The sequence below is a fragment of the Microtus pennsylvanicus genome, chromosome 5 (assembly GCF_037038515.1).
Source record: "Microtus pennsylvanicus isolate mMicPen1 chromosome 5, mMicPen1.hap1, whole genome shotgun sequence".
NCBI classification, from domain to species: Eukaryota; Metazoa; Chordata; class Mammalia; order Rodentia; family Cricetidae; genus Microtus; species Microtus pennsylvanicus.
In genome coordinates, this window is record NC_134583.1 from 5,463,081 (window position 1) to 5,469,565 (window position 6,485).

Genomic DNA, 6,485 nt, shown 5'->3' on the forward strand with positions numbered 1-6,485 from the left:
GGAGATAAATGGATTAAGAGATGGAAAAAAAGAGACTGAGACTTACCCAGGTAAATTTCCAACTTGTGAAAAGAAATTAAAGAAAGGCTTAGAGCTGGGTATGGTAGTGCACACTCTTAATCCAAGCACTAGGAAAGCAGAGGCATGATGTTCTCTGACTTTAAGGCCAGCCTGGTCTACAGAGCAAGTTCAAGGACAGTCAAGTGTAGGTAGCAAAATTAACAATTAAAATCAGAAAACTGGTGAAGGTGTAATTGAATAAGGGGGGCATGTTCCACCCCTAACTAGCAGCAGAACCTGAAGCTTCAACCATGAGGTTCAAGCCTTAGAGTTAAGGATAGAAGAAACATGTTATAAAATTTGCCTCTGCACCTAAGGAAAGATGCCAAGGCAGGTCATATGTCAGGATTATCCAGGGATGGATGCCTAGAGAGGCCACTTTGTGCAGTTGGGAAGTTGAAGGCTGGATTGACTTGAAGAATCCAATATGGTAGAAATGTAGGTCATAGGATATTTGAAGAGAAAAGCTGCTAACAGGGAGTGGTACCAGCCCCACAAAAAAAAAAAAAAAAGAAGTGTGTTGTAGTCAACAAAGCCAACCATCAGATCTGGAGATGCAAAGTTTTGAGTTTGCCTAGCTGACTTTCAGTCTTGCTTTGGTCTAGTATTTCCTCACTGTGCTTTCTTTTGTAAATTTTGGAATAGTAATGTATACCCAGTAGCATTATATGTTGGAAGTGTGTTATCTGTGTTTTTATTTTTATTTTTATTTAATAGGGATTAAAGAATTACATTGCTTGAATCTCAGAAGAGACTTTAAAACATTGTTGAGACCTTGAGAGAATATGGGGACATTTGAAGTTTAACTAAATGTATTTTGCATTATGATATTGCTACAAGCTTTTGGAGGCCAAAAAGTGGAATACCATAGTTTGATTGCAATTGTTCCCCATAAACTCATAGGAAATGGCACTATTAGGAGGTGTAGCTTTGTTGGTGTAAGCATAACCATGTTGGAGGTAGTATGTCACTATGGGATTGGGCTTTGAGGTCTCATATATGCTCAATGTCTCAGTCAATTTTCAGTTGCCTTCTGATCAAGATGTAGTCAGCACCATGTTTGTCTGTACACTGCCATGCAATCAACCATGATGATAATGGACTGAACCTCTTAAATTGTAACCCACCACTTCAATTAAATGTTTTTCTTTATAAGAGCTGTTGTGGCCATGGTATCTCCTCACAGAAAACTCTAAGTGAAACAGGAAGAAACACTGATCTGGTCATAATCTCTTACCATCTTGCAGCATATACTAACCAACTACATTATAATGGAGACTGAAAGCCAGCAAGTGAAAGGTAGAACTCAAATCATACCAGAAGTGTTAGTTTCCTTTTCTACCTTTCATTGATATAAACACAAAATATGGTAACATTTAAAAGGCAAGTCCTGCTTTTCACTGACAAATAATGTCATGAATTGTAATTAAGGATAAAAAGAAGTGAGTTTTAATCCTGTAACACAAGATTATAACCTGAAAGGTAGAAGATTTACCAATCCATTCACCTTTATTCAAGTCAAAATATAAAACTCTATTGAGGAAATAGCAGCGTTTTCTTGAGAATAGGGTAAAACATTTAATATTATTTTGAAAATTTTGAGGTAATAGCAATTGCTCGATACAAGTGTGCATGAGAGCCATACCTGTGAAGATTATTTGAAAGCAAAACAGAATCAGAGAGCAGAATATATCTTACCCACAGTCCATGGGCTCAGAAGCAGAATTATGACACTATGCATAATTCAAACTACCAGCTTTGGTTTCAAATATTTGAGTGGTCAATCTCTGATTTTGCACATGCAATTAAGTGTGAAACCGGTAGAATTTAATCATTCTTCCCAAGTTCATGCTGATAAAGAATAGTTGATAAAAATTGTGCACATTAGTGGTTTACATTTTCTAAGATACATTTATTTTTTTATCAAAGACTATAGAAAATGGGATGTCAGTTAAAGTAATTTCAGTGAAAGCGAATGAAAGTTTCTTAACACATAATCACATTTATGTAATCTTAAAAGTTAAATGACAGTGAGATGTGTGATCATCTTGATTGTTATTCATTATACATTCATGGCACATATTTTCACTTTTGAAAAGTTCACAGAGAAATATTCAGCTAAAAGTTACAAATAGCTCTATATAGGATCATTACAATTTTACCACACAGTGCTATAACCCCTCACCTTTCAAGAAGCATGAATACTCGTGGTTCTGAAACTTTTATCTCTGAAATAAAATAATGGTTTTACTAATAATATGAATAAGAGCTATTTCCTCCTCCATTTCAGCGATGTCTGTTATCTTATTTCTGGCACAGCAGCTGCACCTGGATATATTGTTTTTTTACCAGTAATGTCAGCTCTGCAGTTACTGGTCTGTTTAACTGGTAGCAGTTTGATGGGACATTTAGGTCCCACAGGATCCATCTCCTGCCCCTGCCACTAAAAACAGTTTTAACCAAATATAATTCTATTTCTCAATAAGACACAGGAATCAGAGGCTGGGGTGAAAACTTACTAACTCAGGGAGGTTGAGGAGCAACTATCTGAGAAAAAGAGCTTCCTTCCACTCTGCCAAAACAAAAACCCACTACACTCAAAGACCCTCTAAATACTTCCTGCATGTCCCTCTCTATTCATCCTCCAGATGCCCTCTGACTCTCTGCGATTACCTTCGGTCAATTAGAGGCTAATGCCACCTCCTGAGCCAAGGTTGATTTCAAGTAATTAATTCAAACACAATTTCCAGGTTCACAGTGTTATGTACTCGGCAACAGATGCCTGTTCTTTCCACGCTAGAGGCTGTTCCTGTTTCCTCTTATATCTGTAAATTTAAATATTATAAATTGAACTATAATCAACAGCATATTCAAATAGTCCATACTTTCCTTATATAGTTTGAATATTTAACACATAATGAAGTAAAATTTGTACCATGCTTTTTTCTTTCCCCACAAGTGTTTTAGGTTTTTAGAAAAGTGTAGTAGGAGCTGCGGGCTGTGTTCCTGCCACCCTGCTCCCAGCCGCCTGGCTAGCTTATACCCTGAAATAACAACACACAAATTGTATTCTTTTAAACACTGCTTGGTCCATTTCTATTAATGTGTGTAGCACCCCAAGGTTCGCTTACGGGGAAGATTCTAGCCTACGTCCATCCTGGGTAGGAGCTTCATGGGAGAGGGGAGCATGGCGTCTGTCTGAGGCATCTTACCTCACTTCCTCTTCCTCCCAGCACTCTGTTCTGTTTACTCCACCCACCTATGTTCTAACCTATGAGGGCCAAGCAGTTTGTTTATTTTTTAATCAATGACCTTCCTCCATCAGAAAAGCTTTTGTTTTCCCCCAATGTTCAGTTTCCTTTAATTACCCCCGTCTCTCTTGAAGGGTAGGTGCAGGCAGCTAGCCTATAGCAGGACTTATTCACTTGAACGTTTTGCCCACATGCTGAAAGGCCGCCTCCCAGGAAAAGCGCACTTGAACCAGTGTCTGAGTCTCCTCCCTTTGAGGATACGTTTCTGCCATGTATATGACTCATAGTTCACCTGAGAATCTGGACACAGCAGAAAGGTTAAGTTCTAGGCCGTGGAAGACCCAAACGCCAGAAATGGAGCTGCTTTGTTGTTTCCAAAGACGATGACACTTGCTTAGCTTGGGGCTTCTATTTCTCTTCTTTTTAACCAGTGTCTTTCCTTAGACTGTCTTTTATGGTTGGCTATCTGAGAGTTTCTTAGCCTCAATTTCAGCTTCCCCTCCGGCAAAATTTTCCTAAACTGGGCCAGGCAAATGAAGGAGAGATGCCATCAGTTGGTATTGGGAAAAGCCTGGCAAAAAGAATGCTCTAAGGCCTGTTTGTAAAGTTACAGAAGAGTACAGACAACAGCTGTGATATCCAGTGCCATTTGCTTAACTGCCAAACATATCCTTTTCTTCAAATGACTGTCTAGCAGCTCCAGAATTTCCCTCATCTCCTTTTTGTTTGTTTGTTTTTTGTTTTGTTTTTCATGTTTAGTGGCCAGTTTGTTTGTTGCATGATGCCCAAGGTAATGAATACCCAGGTGCTGGCTGCAGGAACGATGTCACTGTTAAGAATGTTCACCCACCAACACCACCAGGGTTACTACCGCTGCTGAAGTATTTACCAGCAGGTCCTTGTTGCTTACAAATCAGGCGACGGCATTGTTCTCAAACACACAGAATCCATCATCACCCTCATATAGGAACCCTGCCAGAAGGAAATTTTCTGAGAAATTCAAGGGTGCAGTTGGTTTGTCCAAAGTGGAAGTGGGGTGTTGCGGAGAGCTTACAGACCTGAGCACCTCTGTATTGAGCACCAATGAAGACCTTGAAGACTCTCCAGTTTTCGGGACGTGTCCAGGGTCCCAGAATTTACGGGGTGGGAACTTTGTTGTTGATTAGAAAAGGTTTCAAAAATTGTTCCTTTAAATTTCTGAGATGATGATAAAATTGCATTTTTAATGATTGTTTTATTTATCAAAATATTGTTGCTGAGTATTCAAATTCCCAAGTTCAATTGGTCTTGCCATTTTATAGGAGCATCTGATAATCCCTAAGAGAAAAAGAAAAACCATTAAACATCCCCTGTTAGATATCTCCAGGTCTATAAGGAATTTTGTGTATTTATGAAAGTGATTCATTTATTATGCTTTCTAAGTTGCATTTAAGAGTAGTGTGAGTAAAAGATTTGGTGTTAAATGTTTCTTGGTTACAGCTACTGTGATGGGTTCTGTTATCATATCTTGCAGTTTAATGCTAGATTGGCTTCCTATGAAGACATCCATATCAACTTCTCACAAAAATTGGCATCTTTCTATCCAGTTGATTGATCTTACCATATTCTGATCTCAAAGCCACTTTGTAAAAGCAAGAGTACTTCTTTAGCAGACTCATGACTTTGATTGCAAACACTTTTCCACAGACACGTATTTACTCTTATGCGAAACATGGGTTTTCTGCTTAATATTATGTGATAAATGTGGGAATTGATTGCATTTATATGTATCAGCATATAAGCAATTATACCTGTCAAAAATTACAAAAATAAAAATACAGACATGTAAAATCTAAAGAATTATATGCATAGCTAATGAGTCTATGATCTTTCTTTTCTAGTAATTTCTTTAACAAAAGTTGTATCCTTTCTAGTCTTACTCAGATGGGAGTTTCAAGAGGTTATTGCACCACATTTAAGCCTGGTGTGGAGGCCCACACAGTTAATCCCACCACTCAGGAGGCAGGGGCAGGCAGGTTTCTATGAGTTAAAGGCCAGCCTGGTCTACGAAGTGAATTCCAGGACAACCAGAGCTGTTACACAGAGAAACTGTGTTTTACAGAACAAGCAAGCAAATAAAGAAAAGATATAAAACACCATATTTTCCTTCAATCAACAGCCAGTTATCAAGGAAGTGGTCTTTGAATTCAAAGTCTATTAGCTTCAAAGATTTTTAAATTACCTGATATGTTATCATATGCATAGCTATGTAGATTCCCAATTTGTACTCACCACCAAATTTGTACATCATCTCCAAATAATACACTTCTTCTCATGAAGCAGAATTAATTTATAAGTTTTGTAATAGTTTAACAACAGAAGATAACCTTGACAGGTTGGAGACAAGAGGCACCACAAAGTCATGTCAGGCAGCAGAGCTAAAAGGAAGTTTATTGTGGGGGGGTGTTAGTGGCTGCTTCTGAGTGAGAGCAGAAGGAAAAAAGAGAGGGGGGAAGAATGCTCACTTTTTTATAGGTGATATAGCACATGTGCTTAAGGACATTGCTCGACTCTGTGGTTGCCATAATCACAGCATTATGCTTATGCTGCTGCTGCTGCTGCTGCTCTTGTGTTCTGCTGGGTCCCTGAGGTCAGGCCATGGGTAAATTACTGAATGTTAATCTGTTATCAAAAAAAGGATGTGATAAGAATGGGCTAAAAAATAAGGTAATATCTAAAGAAAATAGAGTATTTTACATTATCTCCTGAGAAGAGGTATTGAAATTGCTTTGTGTTTGGTGTCTGGTTCTTGGTCATCCAAAGAGGGTCAATCTCATAGAGCAGGTCTTAAGTCAATCCACAGATTTGTACCACCATGCGGTCTAAGATAAAACCAAATACTCGTACAGATAGATAGATAGATAAATAGATAGATAGATAGATAGATAGATAGATAGATAGATAGATAGATAGATAGATAGCAATTACTGACTCTTAAAGGTGTTTGGCTATACTCAAAATATTATTCAGCCATCATCAGAGAAGTTTTCCTCTGCTGGTTTCACTTGGGTCAACATCAGTGTGATGTTTTTTTTGTTTACCTTGCTATAATTTAGTTTCTTAGGAAAATTTCTAAGAATATAAAATAAAATATTTTTTTGAAAAAAGAAATTGCTCTCTATTTATTATAAATCA

At 37.9% G+C, this 6,485-nt stretch overlaps 1 pseudogene; it reads right to left on the reverse strand.

Moving 5' to 3' along the window:
* Positions 1 to 3,629: 3,629 nt before the first annotated feature.
* On the reverse strand, positions 3,630 to 4,447 carry LOC142850681 (elongation factor 1-gamma pseudogene; annotated as a pseudogene).
* Between the last annotated feature and the right edge of the window lie 2,038 nt (positions 4,448 to 6,485).